This window comes from Grampus griseus, assembly GCF_964374135.1.
Source record: "Grampus griseus genome assembly, chromosome: 19".
NCBI classification, from domain to species: Eukaryota; Metazoa; Chordata; class Mammalia; order Artiodactyla; family Delphinidae; genus Grampus; species Grampus griseus.
Window position 1 is genome coordinate 37,675,474 of NC_139013.1, and position 19,066 is coordinate 37,694,539.

At 40.9% G+C, this 19,066-nt stretch overlaps 1 protein-coding gene and 1 long non-coding RNA gene across 3 annotated transcripts in view; one reads left to right on the forward strand and one right to left on the reverse strand.

Annotated features, from left to right (window-relative positions):
* CDH11 (cadherin 11) overlaps positions 1-19,066 on the reverse strand; it is a 144,981-nt gene that overhangs the window by 111,495 nt on the left and 14,420 nt on the right. The gene's annotated exons all lie outside the window — the stretch shown is intronic.
* On the forward strand, positions 4,922-18,984 carry LOC309836865. Of its 2 annotated transcripts, none has more exons than XR_014298185.1 (5): positions 4,922-5,060; positions 6,524-6,632; positions 11,398-11,507; positions 15,055-15,137; positions 18,788-18,984. It is a non-coding gene; the product is annotated as an uncharacterized lncRNA (long non-coding RNA). The 2 variants fall into 2 exon arrangements; XR_014298186.1 differs by lacking the exon at positions 18,788-18,984 and adding an exon at positions 17,850-17,895.

The window sequence follows — 19,066 nt, forward strand, 5'->3', positions numbered from 1 at the left end:
AGTGTGAACACAGAATGGGTTCCAGGAAATGTCACACGAAGTCCATGTAGCATTCCCGACAGGGAGGGGGACAAAGAAGAGAGAGGTGCCGATGACCCGCTCTGGTCCACGCACCACGCCCGGTGCTGCAGCTTCCCATTTCAGTGGGAGTTCACCTAACAGTCTCTCCCCTTCCCACTTGGATGAGGTCCCACTCAGAGGCTGTGGACAGGAGATCCCCACCCCCTGGAGGAAACCATAGGGCTGCTTGTCCACCCACATCCTTTTCAAGAAGGCTCAGCTTCCTGGGCCATGCCGGCTTAAATTCCTTCTAGTGGCACCCTGACATCTGGCCAGGTTCCCAGCTCCACTGTCTGCCCAGGTGACAACTAGGAAACTCCCCCTTTAACAGGTAATAGCTGTGTAGAAAGGAAGAGGCAGGGACATAGGCCTCACCCAGGGCGCTATGCTGCCAATAGGACTGTGTAGACCAGTGAGCCTCTCATCATAAGAGGGGGAAGAGTTGGTTAGAAAAAAGTGCTAGGCAGTGTGTGAGCACAGGTGAGAAACATGCAAACCATACCACCGGACAGTCACAGGAGCCAGACGGGACCTGACATGCTACTGTCCCCCAGCATCCACACCCAAATCACGGCTCTGCTCCTTCTTGCCTCAACCTTAATGTGAAATGAAAAGCCCAGATTTAACTGAATTTCAGGAAAAAGAGGCCCTCTGGGGAGAAAGAATTATTTGATAATAAACTTCTAGCATCATCTTCTTATATCCAGTCATTTATTCATCCATCCATTCATTCAAAGCTTAACACCCAGTTAAAGGCAGGATGCACAGTGGATAACAGAATGGATTTTAGCATCAGGAAGGTCTGAGTTTAGTCTAGAGTCAACCCACCATCAGCTTGGAAGTTTTGGACAGGCCACTTGACTGTGATAAACCTCATTTTCTTCACCTACCACACAGGATAGGGGCACTGCAGGGGGATCAAATGAGAAGGCACACAAGGGGCACACGTAGTAGAGCATGGCCCATAGTAAGTGTTCCTTAAACAGGACATACTTTTTTCATAGGAAAGCACACCGTATACTTGTAGTGAATGTGTCTCCCATGAGCACTGTTCCAAATGACTCGATCCGGAAACACAGCTCTGTGAGATCTTACTTTTAATATTTTGACAGGTAATACACTGAAGCCCCCACACTTTGAGTGTCTCACTTGAATTACCCAGCAGCTGCTTTTCAGATCTGGAGTTTGTGTCCAGTTTTGTCTCACTGCCAAGCGTGTGCTTTTTCCAAGGTACCAGGCTGCCTGGTCCGAATCTAGGCAGTGAGATGAAGGAAGAGTGAGAGACAGTCTTTCCTCACTTCCTAGTGAGAGCGGACATGGGAACCAATCACAACCAATGATTATGCCCAACATGATACGTTTCATACTGAGCCTGAGCAGCACAGGAGCGCTGGCTGACCTTATGAGGTCATTGATGTCAGGGGTCACACTGGTCCCAACTCATTTGATAAATTGGGTCTTAAAAGCTGAGAGTGTGTCTAAATGGCAAGAATGGTAAAGGCTGGCTGTTAGGTGAAAGGCATTCCAGGAGAATGGCAATGAGAAGGCATTCCAGGAGAATGGCAATGAGAAGGTGATCACCAAACAAGTCAGAAAAGTGGTCAGGCTTATGCGGAGGCAATGTCCTGCCTGTTTCTCCCTCTTCACAGGGATGGTGGCTTAGAGGTGCTCACCTGTATCATACCTTTCCCGTTCAGACCATACTGGCACCCAAATTGTAGCTGAGGCAGGCTTCTCTTTATACAGATGTTCTCACAAATCAATGGCTAGGGGATGATAGAATTGGCATATCAACATCCTGCAACCCCTTACAAAGGATCTAGGCACTGGCATCAATGGTGGCTAGCAACACAAAAAGAGAAATTACAGACATTATGTGCCTCCTGGGGGAAGTACACACCACCACCTAGGAAGTAGTCTTAACAATGAATAAAAGAAACACAAAAATTGAATCTGAATCTGGTCAAGACTCTCATCCAAGATCCAATTTTCAGAAGATTAAGAGGACTGAGGGAAACTCTACAGCAATGGTTCTCAGTTGGAGGCAAGTTTAGCCCCAAGGTGCATTTGGCAGTACCTGGAGATGTTTTTGGTTGTCACAACTGGCAAGGGGATGCTACTGGCATCTAGTGAGTAGAGCCCTGGGATGCTGCTAAACATCCTATAACGCATAAGACAACCCCCACAAGAAAAATTATCCTGCTCAAAATGTCAGTAATGCTGAGGCTGAGAAACCCTGTATTATAGGATTATTCCATTTCCTCAACGACAGGGAGTGACGGAAGCACTTACAGATTAAAATAAACTGGAAAGGACTACGTAAAGACAAACAGGCAAAATTCAGTTATAGTGTCTGGGGATGCTCACGTTGGCAATGAGAAGGTGATCACCAAACAAGTCAGAAAAGTGGTCAGGCTTATGCGGAGGCAATGTCCTGCCTGTTTCTCCCTCTTCACAGGGATGGTGGCTTAGAGGTGCTCACCTTGGAACAATGCACTTAGCTGTACAATTGTCTTTGTGTTATCTGTATTATATCTAACAAGAACAGAGTTTAACATTATATTAACAACAAAATAAAAAGCCTTTCTTTTCTCACTTTGGCTAGGAATTAATTAGCTTATAGCTACAGACTTTAAAAAAATCACTGATTCATCCAAGTGCATTTCTATGTCTTTTTCCATGTTTCCCACAGGTACTTAAAAAGTTATTTCTAACCTTGTCCACCCCTGTTGCTTATTTCTAGAGAATACCGGCTAAAGTCGCCCAGAGTGTTAAAGCAGCAAGCGGAATAATCGAGCATAGGTGCTGAGGTCAGATAACCTAAACTGTCACTCCGTTCCACCGTAGCAGTTCACCCACGCTCCTTGACTTGCGTTCCTTCTCTGTAAAACGAGATAAGTACCTTCTACCTTGCTCATGGGGTTGTTGGGAGTATCAGACAAAGAATTTTGCTCGTACTAATAAGCATAATTATCATAAAGATTATCATAAGCAAAATAAGATATCTAGATTATCTTAAGAATACAGTAGATTCTGAAAGACTCTAACTAGATTCTGAAAATAGCTCCTTTTGTAAAATTTAGCTCTTGATTAATTGCACACGTGTCCGTTCAGCAAGCACTGAACATGTGCTGAAACCAGTCCTGGAGGCTGGGGATGCAGACAGGTCCAGTCTCCGTCCTCTCATCTTTCATAGGAAGATCTGAGATTCTCTTGCTGCGTAGATTCACTCAGTTCCGTTTTTTTATTACTGAAACTCACCACTTTTAGGCACTACAATTACTTCCAATTTAAAATAAGGGAACTAAAAATCAGAAAACTGCAATGCATATCATGGTTACAGGTCTTCTGACATTCTTTGGGCCTTTGCTGATTACCGGGCCCTCAGCAAAGCCCTTTTCACTCACTGCCTCAAAATCGCCATGTAAAAGAGAGGAACTCTCATTATATCTGTTTCAGATACGAAAAGTAAGGCTGCCAGATGATCTTGAGCGTTCCTAAAAGCTGCACAGCCGGTACATGTCAATACTAAGATTCACCTGAACCAGCTTCAACTTAGGAGCCTGTCTTCTAATTTAAAACCCAGTGGATCTTGTCAGACTAGCTGGAGGCTGCTTTTAAGAGACCAAACTATTCCCTCTTCCTGGTAGGGCCGCTGTCTGTTTTAAAGGCATCATCTGCCTATGACATTGATTCTAAAATCTCTTCTGGATCTTTAGGTCTGTGAGCTTCTCTAAAAAGAATTGTGGTCTGAAGGAAAGCAGTGTCTCATCCTTTACAGAAATCAGAAGGGTGAACACCTTGCATAAATGAAGGCATGCAGCTTGTGCTGGGTCATCTATACTGTAGGCCAGTGGTTCTCAAACTTTATAAATCATCAGAAGCACCCGATGACCTCTTCAAACCACTCCAAGTGTTTCTGACTCAGAAAGTCACTGCCTGGACCACCTAAATGCATTTCTAACACAAGCCCAGGTGATATGAACGCTGCTGGTCCAGGGAGCACATTTTGAAAGTCAAGTCCTAGACTCATCTCTGTTGGTTCTGAGATATTAGAATGTTTATTCCCCCTTTCTGAGTATCCATGTGCCTCTGTCAAGAAAGCTGACAAGAAGTAAAGAATGGGGCAGTAGGGGTGGGCGCTTTCTGAAAATGGACAAGAGCTAACCCAGCACTTAAACTTTACAGAGCTTCCCCATCACCTGGAGACTTGTTATAAATGGAGCTTCTCAGAACCCACACCCCATCTGGCTGCACAAGGCTGGGTTTAGGGTCCTAGAAGCTTCCTTTGAAACAGGGTCCCCAGGAACATGGAAGCAGACGGTGTGCAGACCACCTCCTATAAAACCCTTGGAAAACAAAGACAAATCCCAGAGCTTGTAAGGAAATAGGTTCTAAGACCCTTTGCTCTGAAGGCCAGGGTTTGGCCTAGAGATTGGACATCCCACAGAACTGTATGCTCTTAGATGTTCCATAACAGAGAGTAAGAGAAAGTGCATCTAATTTGGGTGTGTGTGTGAAAACATCTAAGTCAAATATTCGACTTTAGGACCTTCAGAGTGAATTTTAAACGAGAAAAAAAATATCATTTGAGAGGAAAGGGGAAGCTCTAGACCAGCACACCCTGGAATCTTTCCATTTAGAGCAGGCTTCAGAGTCAGGTGTGAATTGGAAATGTCCCAGAAGATAGGTACGGGGTAGTCAAAGCTACTACATTTTGCACCTGACACAGGATTGCTCCCTCCAGTAATGACAGCAGCACAGCCTGAGCAGTTTCAGTGTCTTAATCGCTTTCCCTTTCTTTCAGAATGCAGGGAATTTAGTCTAATTCTTCATGCCTTCCCGTAGGAATTATCGAGTGTCAGCTACCATAGAGACTCTGCAAGTCGCTTTGTATAAAAACTGTTTGCAGCAATTCAGAGGACTGTGTAATTGAGTTAACAAGTTGCAGGAAATGCATTTACATCCTGGACTGGACCCGACGACCTGTCCATGAGAAGGTATCGAGCAGTGAGGGCTGGCTTATTAATGCCAATCATTCACCACACACTGCTGTAGTGAGCAAATTCTGAATTCCAGGCTCTTAACACTCTGATTACAGTTGATACAAATGATGGAAATTAAAAACCCCACTGTTGGCTAAATGTCAAAGGGAGGATTTATGTAAATTGATTGCATTAGGCGAATTGTTTGTGATGTAACATGTTCCACCTGATATCTCAAGGCTGATACACGATAACCATGATTGAGAAAGTGAAGTGATAATGGATTTTGCTAATCCTATTTAATTGGGTCCTCCTCCCAGGTAAGGACTATCTTTGGACTATAGCTGAATCTACTCTAAAATATGCCACACGTGGTCATCCTTTGATATCATCAAGATGCCGCTAAAAGACAACGACTCACTTTAATATTTTAAAATTCCCTTCTCCTAATTTTTAATGGTAATTCATTTTCATGGAAGAACATTTTGAAAATGCAGAGGTTTAAAACAAATTCAAGTTATTTATTTGAATAAATAAACAAATGACTGCAAAATGAACTATTGATAATCTTATCACCCAATGATAACCGTCATTAGTTACCATCTGAGTTTATTACCGTCTAATCATTTTAACCATGCTTTTTAAAACTTATTTTTCAAAGTAGAGATTGTGGTTTACATGCAATTCTTTTTATGCATCTTCTGATAAAACTATACCACATTTTCCCATATTATTAAAAATATCTTCATAAATCTAACAAATGACTTCTCAAATCTAAGTTGTATGAATGAACTGTTACTAGTTAGAGATTTCCTCTAAGGGCTAGTCATTTAGCATGTTTTCACTTTTGACTCCAATAAAAAAAATGTGATGAGCAATTTTTAACAGCTTTATTAAAGTATGATTCATATACCATAAGAAATCACCTGGAAGAACATTTTTTTTGTGACTCAATCTTTGTGTTTCAGGTGTTTCCTAAGGCTAGATATCCAGAAGTAAAACAATTAAGACAAAGGGTCTGTGTATGTTAAATCTCAAGAAAAACTTTGACAAATGCCCTCCGGTATTGATTCATACTGCCATCAGCAAAGTATTAGAGTACTCATCTTATTCTACCCTGGTCAGCTTGAGTAGTAGGAGAAGTATTTAAGGTCCTGTCACTTTTAATGAAGAAGTCAAGATGTCACCATACAGTTCAAAAATGGAAAGTGCATTTAGGAATTTTCATTTTCACTTTCGATGCACTTTGCTTTTGTCCTTCCATCCTGCTTAGTTTTAAGGTAACATGGTATTCACAGGGGCTTCCCTTATTGAACTTCTCGTTAATAATTAAGGTTGAGTGACAATATGAGTAAGTTGCATGCAAACCAAATAACAGCCTTACCTAAACAAAGAGACAAGCTCCAACTCTGGGTTCCCAGTCATGAGCTATATTACCCTCTCTAAGGATTTAACCTTATCATTTTCCTTATCACTAGAAAAAGAGTTGAAATAGAAGATGATCAAACAAAAGTTGCAGTCACTTAACCAGACAACTAATACATCTCCAGGTCACTGTTTGAGACAAGGGGTTTCATTTTTAAGAAGGTATGTTACATTTATTTAATAGATACCTAGAATTAAATTCTTTACAAAAGTCATAGTTTGCTTTCAAAGAAGGGTCTGTCTGGGCATGCCAAACAATAACACTCTGTGTTTGAAGAATACAAAATGATTTCTAAATATTCTTCCACCCTCTAGTTCCAGTAGCCCTTCTAAAAACTTGTTCTTAAAACTATCAAAGGGGCTTCCCTGGTGGCGCAGTGGTTAAGAATCCGCCTGCCAATGCAGGGGACACGGGTTCAAGCCCTGGTCCGGGAAGATCCCACACGCCGCGGAGCAACTAAGCCCATGAACCACAACTACTGAAGCCCGTGCACTTAGAGCCCGTGCTCCGCAGCAAGAAAAACCACCACAATGAGAAGCCCGAGCACAGCAGCGAAGAGTAGCCTCCGCTAGCCGCAACTAGAGAAAGCTGTGGGCAGCAGCAAAGACCCAATGCAGCCAAAAATAAATAATAAATAAATAAATAAATTTATATTAGAAAAAAACTATCAAAGAATGGCAAAATAACTAATTATGCCTGAACTACTCTCATGACTTATTCCATTCTCTTGAGGCATGCTGTGATTTAAAAAAATGAAGGATTTGTAACTGTTAGTTATCAGCACTTCATGTAACTTTTGATTTAAGTAACAAATACCATTTCCGCTCTATGTATTCATTATGCCACTAAATTGCAAAGGAAAGAAGCCAATTCTAATGAATTGTAACCATAGTTTCTTTTGCGTATTACATATTAGAAGTGGGTAGCACTTTAAATTATGGTACACAAAACAGCATATAATTAATTTTGAATAAAAGATAATGTATTCTTGCTAAATACGAGTTATTTTAAAATCTCTTAATGAAGAACTAAGCATATGCTGTGCTGCACTGTGAAAATGTTTAGCATATGTCATTAGAGCCAACATTTTGCATTTTTTATTATATTTATTTTCAATAATAATATATTATTTTAAGTGAACACAAAAAAATGTAATCACTAGCATTCCAAATGTGGAAAATATATGCAAATTACAGGAAACTTTGTGGCTTCCCAGAAGTTGTCACTAAATAACTTTTTGATGGCATGGTGCGATTGCAATTTGCAATAGAATGAGAAAAATGGGAAAGACTGTTACTTTTAAATCACAGAACATATGCACAATGAATTTTAAAATTCAGATATGGAGATAAACATTTCTATTCTGAAAATTGACATGTTCTGAGTTTTCATGGAATAGCAATGCTTAAATCTAGACCTTAAGTTCTATCTGATTTAGTATTGGCTCTCTTTCTGACATTGTGCTTCTGGTTTTAAAAGGATGTATCCTGAAGGTTCTACACTCTTAGGACGACTGCATTGAACTTCTAACTGAGCATGATCCCTAGTCTTCATTCTGCCTCTAAATACCATGATCATCATTATCACCAATACCTCTACAAACAGCACCACCATCACCACCAAAACAACACTGAATCTTGGGCCATATCCTTCCTAGCCTTACTCTCCACCTCTGTACCATGATGATGCCTAATGTTCCTATAAACTAGCTATGTGCATAGGCAAACCACCCGTCATCTTTAAGCCTTACTGCTCTTAGCTATAAAATGGCTATGCTAAGGTCCTTTTTATTTCTAATAGATCTGCCCTTTTCCTCAGCTCTTCCTGACTGCCAACAGAAACACACAATAAAACCAGATTTTCTAAACTCACATATGCTTTTTACTCTTGCTTCATTTAAATTTGGAGAGAGAGAAAAAAAATGTGGACAGTAGAAATGAATTGCGATATTGCAAAAGCCTAGAATTAAAAACAAAATGTAAAGTTTATTTTTAAATTCAAGGTTCAGCTTCTCTTCCAGAGGAATAATGACTAATTCATCAGAAACAGACTGAACTAGAAGCAACCACTATTTCATTCTTCTCCAAATACCCTAGGTTTGGAGTTCAATATGTTTCTTTCTCAAGTACTAATGTGCAGTAATGAAAAATTGAAAAATGATAAAATTTTAAAAGAAAACAAAATAATTCATGATACCCTCACTGCATAATTGCCACTGGCATTTCAGAATGACTCCTTTCCATGACTCCTTTCCATCCTCTGGTGTGTGTATGTAGAAAGTTGAAATCCCACTGAACAGGTAATTCAGTGGCCTACTTTGCACCTCTTAACATTTGACTCTAAGCATATGTCCACGTAGCTACATCTTCTTTGTGAATACTTCCAGTGACAATTACAGCCCACCATAAAAATACACCATAATTTATTTAACTGATCTACTCTTGATAGATATTTAAGCATTCTTTTCTTTTTCATTTTTTTTTGCTATGATGAATATTTTGTGCATCTGATTTTTTAACATTTCAAGCTACTTCTTTAGTCTTAATTCCCCCAAATGTGAGATGAATATTGTAAAATCTCAGCAGAAATAATATCATTACTTTAAAATAACTTCGGTGGTTTATTTTTTGCACTGAAACACTCATCCTTATTGTTTTCTGTGAACTGTTTTGATCATACCTCAGCAAACCAGCACTGTTACCAATGTCCCTGGGTGTCCCATATCCCTTCCCACCACCACTGTTACAGTGAGAGAGAGAGATTTATTTTTATATACTGCTTCTCTCTCTAGACTAGGCTTTTCTGCAGGAAGATTCTAGATGATTAAACATCCTAGCCTCAGTTCCCTGCTTGAAGTCAGGCACATTGTAGGTGCTCAATAAACATTCTCTGAATTGATTAATGCATCTGGAAAATTATTTATGGAGCCCCATCCCTGTCCCAGAGCTATAAATGTATCTCTTGCTCAAGATGTAAAGATCTTCTCCATTTATTTTCCTTTATTTATATCCTGGCACATTCCACAAAGAATTTAGTGCAGGAGACCTCTCTGTAAATCAGTTCTGTCATCTAATGCTATTGCTGAGATGAATTTGCAAAGGACAAGCCTATTCTTTCAGATGTCATTTTAACTGTTTAGTTTGCAAGGATGAACAGGAACATCAAATTATGTCACTTCTTCAGAGACGTCTTCTTGGGTCTCCTTAGCTTGAATGAGCCATTTCAGCTCTTTCTATTACATGACTCTATTTATGCACTTTATGACAACTACCCCAATTTGAGATGGTCCTATCATGGACGTTCTGCCTCTTCCAACAGAAGTCTCATAGAGGGCAGGGTCTGTCTGGTTCACTAACATAGCTCCATCTTGTAGAACTGTTAATTAGTACGTGGTATACTCTCAGACCTGGAAAGGTTCTTAGAGGTTATCAAGTTTAGCTCCATTATTTAAAAAGAAAATGTAAACAGATGCCCCAAGAGGGAGAGTTAATTGCCCGAGGTATAGCTAAAAAATGACAGAATCTGGGTGAGAATCTGGAATTCCTGACTCCCAGGGCAGTGTTCTTCCACAGCTTCTTGGTGATGCTATCTCTAAGCCTGGAGCAGAGGAAAGAGATGCTCACTCACACTGAGTGAAGGGAAATGGAAGTCCTTTGGACCAAAGCGATAGGAATCCCAGATTTCCCTGGTGGCGCAGTGGTTAAGAATCTGCCTGCCAATGCAGGGAACACAGGTTCGGGCCCTGGTCTGGGAAGATCCCACATGCCACGGAGCAACTAAGCCCGTGTGTGCGCCGCAACTACTGAAGCCCATGCTCTGCAACAAGAGAAGCCACTGCAGTGAGAAGCCCACACAATGCAACAAAGAGTAGCCCCCGCTCACCACAACTAGAGAAAGCCCACGTGCAGCAAAAAAGACCCAAAGCAGCCAAAAATAAATAAATAAAATAAATAAATATTTTTTTAAAAAAGTGATAGGAATCCCTTTTCTTGGTGTCTTTGGCACTATCAAATCCCTAAGTATAATTCTCTCTTTATATAGCCATTTGCACATCAACCATAATATAGATGGCAGCTGTCACTATCTTCCAGTTATTGGTAGGGACTCCTGGGACACAGAGGAGCTGTGGGACATGGCTACAGCTATGTGACCAAGCCCAGGCCAGGTGCCACGTGGCCATTTACCTGGTCCACAGACACATCTCCCCAGTTCTCTTATAACTCAGCTCAAATCATAGGCCCATTGTCCCATTCCTGCACAAAACCATGAACCATGATTCTACAGCAGACACTGTGGTTTCTCCTCATCCTGAGAGGCTTTTCCTTACAGGAAAGTACAGGCATACCTTATTTTCTTGTGTTTTGCCGTATTGTGCTTTGCAGGTATTGTGTTTGTTTTCGTTTTTTGCAAACTGAAGGTCTGTGGCAACCCTGCGCTGAGCGAGCCTATTGGGGCCATTTCCCCAAAGCATTTGCTCACTTCGTGTCTCTGTGTCACATTTTGGAAATTCTCACAATATTTCAAACTTTTCCATTATTGTTACATTTGTTATGGTGATCTGTGACCAGGGATATTTGATGTGACTATTAAAAAAAGATTATGACTTGCTAAAGGCTCAGATGATGATTAGCATTTTTTATCAATAAAGTATCTTTAATTAAGGTATGTACATGTTTCTAGACATAATCCTATTGCTCACTTGACTACAATATAGACTACAGTGTAACTTTTACACACACTGGAAAACCAAAAAATTTGTGTGACTTGCTTTTTGCAGTGGTCTGGAACCAAACCTGCACTATCTCCAAGGTATGTCTGTATATAAATAAAAAGAACCCTGTGTTAATATTGTTTATGTAGTGATGTGATATACTAAACAGATTCATTAAACTTCCAGTAATGAGAAAAAAATATCTCTTTTCTCAGGAGTTCATGGGAGGCCAAAGGCTAAAACCCACCTTGGATGCTGTACCTGTTCACTATTTATTTCTGAGACCCAAAGACTTTTAGGAGTCCAGTGACCCACTCATAGACAGGTAAACTCTGGGGCCACAAAGGGAAAAGCCTTGTATGAAGCTAGTAGAGGAGACTAGAGACAGAGATGCCCAGAACTCGGGGCTCTCAGTGGCTCAGAGCCCAGTACTCTGAAGAGTGGTGTGGTTCTAGAACAATCAGCAGCTCTGGTTTACCTGCTTATATTCCTCTGTTTCTAGTCCATGCCCTCTTGGCTCCTTCTGGGAGAAAGCTATGGAGCAGTGTATTAAAGGAACAAGGAGAGGACTGGGGAGATGCTGGACTGAGACAGGATCTTCTAAATTCCATGGAAGTGTCACTACCTAAGAATCTTGATTACTAAGTGGTCTAGTATGCTTGGGCCCCCACTTGAATTAAGCAACCCTAGAGATATGTGTGTACACATACATATACACACACACATCTATACATACATATACATCTCTCTATATATATATTGATATATACGTACATCTATACATCTATATGTAAATACATATGTACTATGTGTACAGTTTTCTGGGCTTATTGTTATACTGTTAGAGGCACTGGTCTCTTTATAAGGCTCTTTGAAAGAAATTCTACGGGCATCAGTGCCAAGAAATGTTTTGTCTCACCTGGAAACTAATGCATTTTTCATTTGTGGTGGTTGTCTAACTCTTGGTGTTTCTCCAGCTGCTTAGGTTACTAGGAAACAGTGCTGCACGTCATAAATTATGGTGTGCTTTTCAGTGAAGTTTCTTGCTCTACCTTACAACCTTCCTCTTGCTTCCCCCCATCTTAATTTCTTTTTAAGTTTATTTTGTTGAAATCTTAGTGCAGAGCTGGTATTTATGAAGGCCATTTCAACCTCTCTTAAGAACAGAAACAGCCACAAATAAATGGACAAGTAAATAAACCATACTGTCTAAGCTCTTCACCTGGCCAGCCTCTGGGAAGCCAACCACCTTTCTCCTGGCAGCCTGTCCAGAGATTTAGTTAACCCCTAACACATAGTAATTCCTTATTAAGGCAGAGTTGGTCCTCATGGTCGTACAAGGAGCATATACTCAAAGAACAGACTTCTGGCTAATTAATTTTGCTTTCAGTTATTCAACATCTAAGAGGCCTTTTTATGGTTCTAAATGTGTGCATTACAGCGTGGATCAGAACATACTGAAATTACCAATTTAATTACATCCTCCTCCTCCAGACTATTAGCACTTTAAGGGAAGAGACTGATAGTTTTACCTCAGTGTGCCTAGTACCTAGCACTGTGGCTATTACCTAGTAGATGCTTTGTGTATAAATGCATGCTTGCTAAAATAGCTTCTGTGTGCATGTGTGTGTGTTTGCATACATACATACACATATCTCTGCATGTATGTATCTATATTGCCTTTCACTGCACAAGCCTCTCTCAAGTCTCAAGCAAATCTCACCAGAACTTACGAGGCAGTGTTTTATTCTCTCGTGCAGTTAAGTCACAGACGCACTCACATGGCTCTTACATAGCACAGCCAGGCTTTGAGTCCAGGTTGGCCTCACTCTTAGCTCTGTCCAGTTTGCTGCATTGCCTCTCAGTGTGACATCACGGTGAGTTTCAAGACAGAATCACAACTAATTGGTTGTATGCAAAGATGTCTCCAAACATCTTTGGAAGAGATGAGCTCTAGATAGCTGGGTATGGCCGACCATATTCTCACACTGTTAAGAGAAATACCATATCTTACATTCCTTCATACTCATTATACTCTTTGATTACTATACTACACCATCTAAAATACAGTTTTTAGAAAATGTAGTTACTACATGTGATGGTCAGCTTTATGTGTCAACTTGGCTAGGTTACAGTCTCCAGTTATATAGTCAAATACTAATCGAGGTGTTGCTGCAAAAGTATTTTGTTGATGTAATTAAACTCTAGACTCAATCTTCTTTAAGTAAAGAAGATTATCCTAGATAATCTGGGTGGGCTTGATTCAGCCAGTTGAAAGGCCTTAAGAAGAGAATGGAAGCTTCTTTAATGAAGAGGAAATTCCACCTGAGGACTGAAGCATCAGCTCACACCCTACAGCTCCCGTCTGCCCTTCCTGCCCATCTGCCCTTTGGGTTTCAGACATGCTTCGCCAACCCGCACAATAGCTTAAGCCAATTCCTCTCAATAAATCTCTTAATATATGTATATCCTATTGATTCCGTTTCCCTCATAGAATCCTGGATGAGGCACTACGCGTACATCAATATTTACAAATGGGAAACTACAGAAAATTTCATACTCAAAAGAAATGGAAGGGGTTATACAATCTCCTGACAGCAGTCAGGGACACAATTTAACTCCCCTGAATGACGGTTGTCTCCTTACCTGCATCCAAAAGTAAAATTTCAAATTTGTTAAGAAAACCTAAGAGACAGTGAATTTAAGGAAGTTGGATTAAGGGGCCACCAGGGTATCTCCACCAGAATGGCGTTTGTTGGTGATACGAAAGATGGGTAGACAATTGCTGTGTTTAATGCCCTCTGAGAAAACAATTCTCTGTTCTTCCACTAATAGTTAACATCTCTTATGAAGGCAGAAGTTCAGATTTAATGTAAATGTTTCTTCCTGATATGGACATTTAGTTGCTTTTTTTTTATACTGTCAGAAGTGAAAACCTAATAACTTTCCCTCAAAGCAATCCCTCCAATATGTGTGGGCTGTATTCTTCCAGGCATCATCTCAAAGCTTCTTTTCATTACTCAGAGGAACTATATTCTAATAAATCTATCCATTTCAACCATTTACTTACACAAACTTGTTGTACACATTCATCCACCTCTCAGAAGCCCCAAGAGATGCATACCACTACCCCAATACATCACTGCTAAGACAGACTGTCCCTGGCATAAAGGCAGTGAACACCCATGAGGAGACATGGGCATGCACACACATGCCGTGACCAAGAGGCCCAGATTCTGCCCTTGGCAGAGCCCTGACCTCACCTGTGTTGCTGGTCAAGTTCCTTTCCCTCTCTGGGGCTGTCCTTCAACATGAGGGGACCTGACTCTCAGAACAAATGTTGGGATTCCCTGTAATCATTCATGAAAAATGTCGGCCATGACACTGATATCCTGTCCTCCTTTTCTCCCTCCCTCCATCCCTGCCTTCCTTCTTTTTCACTTTTCTTCTTCTTTTTTCTATTTTCCTTCTTCCTTCCTTCTTCTCCTCTACTCATCACTTTGGAGGCCCCCAATAATGGTAAGTAACATCACAATCACCTTCCTCATCTTCATCAGCTGTACTCCTCAGCAGGGATGGGCAGAGAGAGTGGCTGTCATTCTCAAATGTCAGTCACTTCCTAACACATCACAGTGCCATGTTTTACTGATCACACTCATCATTACTGAAAAAATATTTTGTTCATTTGTTTATATTTTATTGGCTTTCCCCTCAAACTAAAATATAAGGTCCATAAGAGTAGAAACTATGTCTGTCTTGCCCACCCTTTTATCTCCAGCCTAACTGATTATCAGTGTATCATGAAAACTCGCTAAATGTATGGATTGATGGATGACACATTTTTAATCTAATGTATTTTGCTTTGTACTCAGGTAGCCCACACTGCAAGGTCTGAAGCTTGTGTCAACGTTAGCTCACTCCTACTTCTAGAAGCCAGGATTATCTCTGGGTGTAGGTAAGAATGACTCTATCTTGGCCACCCCCTTTCTGTGGATCCCTCTGTTAGACCCAGCTTTGGGGTGGAGACTTGGGAGAGCTGCAATGGAGCTAAGAAGTGTTAAAGAAGGGGGCTAAGGAAGCTGTGGTTCAAAAGGTGCCAAGACTGACATGTGGCTGTGAACCTGTCTCCTGTGCCTTCCTTGTCTCCCTCTGTCCAGGTCTTAACACAAGCATGTTCACACACGTGTGTACCCACATGGCCCAAGCACCACACTGCATCTCCCTACTGTTCAGACTTTATTCGTTCCATTGAAACTCTCTCTAACCTTCACATGAATCTGATTTCCTGGATAAACATGGCACTGGAAGCAGCTGGGTTCACTGAGTTATCACATCTTCTTGGTTTGCTTTGGACCTTTCTATCTGCAAACTGCTCAGGGCTCATTTAGGATGTAAGTACTTATTTTAAAGGGTTGTGTATCATATGTGAATAAACACAACCTTAAGTGAGACAATGTAAGAGAAAGTGTTATAAATTCACCACTACCGGGGTTAACAGAGTTATTATGCTCATATTACTAATGTTTCATCATCGTGGCATCACCATCATCATCATCGTCAGGTGGTTACAGTATTGTAGGAAGAGCCCTGGAAAGGGAGACAAAATTTGTGGAATCTAATTTCTATTTTTTTTTTTTTTTGGCTGTGCCACACGGCTTGCGGGATCTTAGTTCCCTGACCAGGGGCTGAACTTGTATCCCCTGCAGTGGAAATGCGGAGTCCTAACCACTGGACCACCAGGGGATTCCCTGTGAAATCTAAATTCAAGCTCTGCATCTTGCCAGCTGCATAATGATAAGCATGTTACATAACCTGAGCCTTAAGTTTCTTTGTCTGAAAAATAAGGGTGAAAGTACAGGGTTGTTTTGAGAATAAAATTAGATAACATAATAATGTGTCTTACAGAGCATCTTCCTCACCAATAGTTTAAAAATTTTTTGTTGTATAAATTGTCCTTTGAAAAATTAAGACCTGCTCTATCTACACAGTATCTACGAGCTACAAGTGGCTACTGAGCTCTTAAAATGTGTCTAGTTCCAACTGAGATGTGCTTTATGTGTATAATACACACTAGATTTCAAAGACTTAGTATGAAAGAAAGAATGAGAAATATCACATCAGTCATTTTATATTAATTACGCATCATAATATTTTGGATATATTGGCTTAAAATGCATTATTACAATTGTCACATATCTCCTTTTTACTTTTTTACTTGGACTACTAGAAAATTTTAAATTTCATGTGTGGCTCACATTGGTAGCTTGCGTTACATGTCTATTCGACAGCACTGGCTTAGAGAGCTATCGTCCTTGTCCTGATATTTCAATTATAAACATACAAAAGCTCAAAAACAAAGGATTTAGTGGAGAAAATTGAGTTCTTAACATCCTCAGAGCTATGCAAATACGAGTCATGCTGGGAAAGAGAGCATTATTTATGGCAGTTTTTTAAAAAAGTACAGCATGAAACCTTCATAAGCAATGGAAAACTACCCCTCAAATCCAGATGAGAGTTTGGGGTGGAAGAGAGAAACAATAGCTGAGTCAACTTCAGTAGAGGGAACAGAAAGGAACAAATGAATTTGGAGTCCTTGAACTTGGATACAATATCCACAGTGTCACTCGCAGTATAACCCAGGGCAAGAGTGTCTAAACTCACTGCATCTCCACTGCCTCTCTGCAGAACAGAAATAACAATACACTTCTCACTCACAGATTATTAGCTAACGTTTACTAAGTACTCAGATCTTTGTAGATGCCATTGTCATCCCAACGGTGCAGATGAGAAAACTGATACAAAAAAAGGATAAGTTATATACACATGGCCACACATGCTGAAAAATGGTGGCAGTGAAATCTCAACCTTCCTAGTCTGAACCTTCTTCAGTGAGCTTTTAATCATTGCTCTATACTCAGATCAGACTTTCCCTGCTGTCCACAGAACTAGAGATAATGAACTTAAAGCACGTTATCAAGATCATCAAGGAATGGTACACATTTTTACTGTTGTTATGAAGGCACAACAGAGCATTGAGAGGATATTGAATTTATATCACTCTGTGCTGCATTAGGTCAAAAGAGAAACTCCAAAAGATGAGGAGGAACCCACGCTGACTTTGGAAACTCAGAAGTATTAGCAGTGTCCTGGATCCTGCAAAAATTATTGAGTGCTTTGGGGAAATAACATTGAAAAGTTAGCCTATGGGGGGCTTCCCTGGTGGCGCAGTGGTTGAGAGTCTGCCTGCCAACGCAGGGGACACGGGTTCGTGCCCCGATCCGGGAAGATCCCATGTGCCGCGGAGCGGCTGGGCCCATGAGCCATAGCCGCTGAGCCTGCGCGTCTGGAGCCTGTGCTCCGCAACGGGAGAGGCCACAACAGTGAGAGGCCCGCGTACCACAAAAAAAAAAAAAAAAAGTTAGCCTATGAAATATGAAGCCAAAAGACTTCTGGCCTCACAGATAAGAGACTTAAAATCTGTTTCTACATGTTCAGTATAATGAGCGACAGAAGTCTTTCCCAAACTACATTGCATCCCTAGGGTCACCTTTGTAGACACAGCATCAAGTCACAATGTCTTTATTTAAGGTCAAGCATAAATGTCATAGAAATCAAACTATTTACATAAAGCGTTGTTTTGTTTTGTTTTGTCTTGTTTTTGTACAAGGCCCAGCAGGGCACTGGGAATGAGGCCGAAGGGGAGCCAAATACAGTGGGAGATGAGGGAATATTCCTACCTGGGGTAAGCTTCTGCCACGAATGGCCCCTAGGAATCCCCCAGGGGGTGTAACCGGGTCCAGCACGCTGGATGACCTCCATCTACACACCCGCCCAACACAAATGTCACCTCACAAAGTAACAGTCACATTTCAGTAACTAGCCAACCTGGCACCTCTGCAGGAGCCATGATTATTTCCAACAAACTAATTTCTTAGTTAGTTTTCTTAGTTAGTTTTGTTCAATTTGGTACAAAAATTAAAGTTATATTAGCACAATTTCTCACATTCAAGAGCATGTGAATGGCATTCTCGATGCTCTCCAGTAGCAAGCCCAACTGAGCCCTGAAAGGAGGTGCGACAAAGCAGGTGAAGTTACTGTTTCTAAAATAGCTCCCTTTTGCATCCAAATCAGCGTTGCATGGGGAGGCATGATCAGTGGGCCAAACCCATACAGTCAATGTAACTTTCTCAGAGGAAGAAAACAACCTTCAGAAATAAATGTTGAGTCATTTCCCATGCAAATGTAAAAACAGGGGAAACAATACTAGAGATAGTATCAGTAGTTTCAACATTAAGCAAAGGCAGGCAATCTTTGAGTGATGCTATTTCCATGAATTTAATCAATTGACATTCTTACCCACAAAGCTTGTCTCACTTGCTTTGTTTTTATAACCGTTGCTTTAAATGAGTTAGGGAACAGGTTCTGGAGGCTCTTTGCCAGAGCTGAGGATTAAGTTCTGAGTTTCCAAGAGCCTACCACCCATTGGGTTTTCACGGTCCAAATGAAAATCTGAAGTCCAGGAGCTGGGTTAAGAGGAGAATAATACAGGTATATTCTCTGGGTCAACCAGGTGACTGACTCTTCTTTTTGGACTTTTTTAAACAGAGCTCAGCTGTTCTTCCTGAGGGAGGCAGTTTTCCATTGGAACCTTCTTATTCTACAGAAGAGGAAACAAATCCAGACAAGGGAAGTGAGTTCCCTCTTGTCCCACGGTGAGTTGATTAACAAATTAGGGATGAGGAAATGGATGGGTCATTTTACAGATGAAAATGCTCAAAGAATATGAGAGCAGACAAAGAAATACTAAGCACAGAGGCCCTGTGGACTTCATCTCTTTGAACAAGACTCTGCCAGGTTGGTGTTTGCAATTGCATTTGTTTTTGA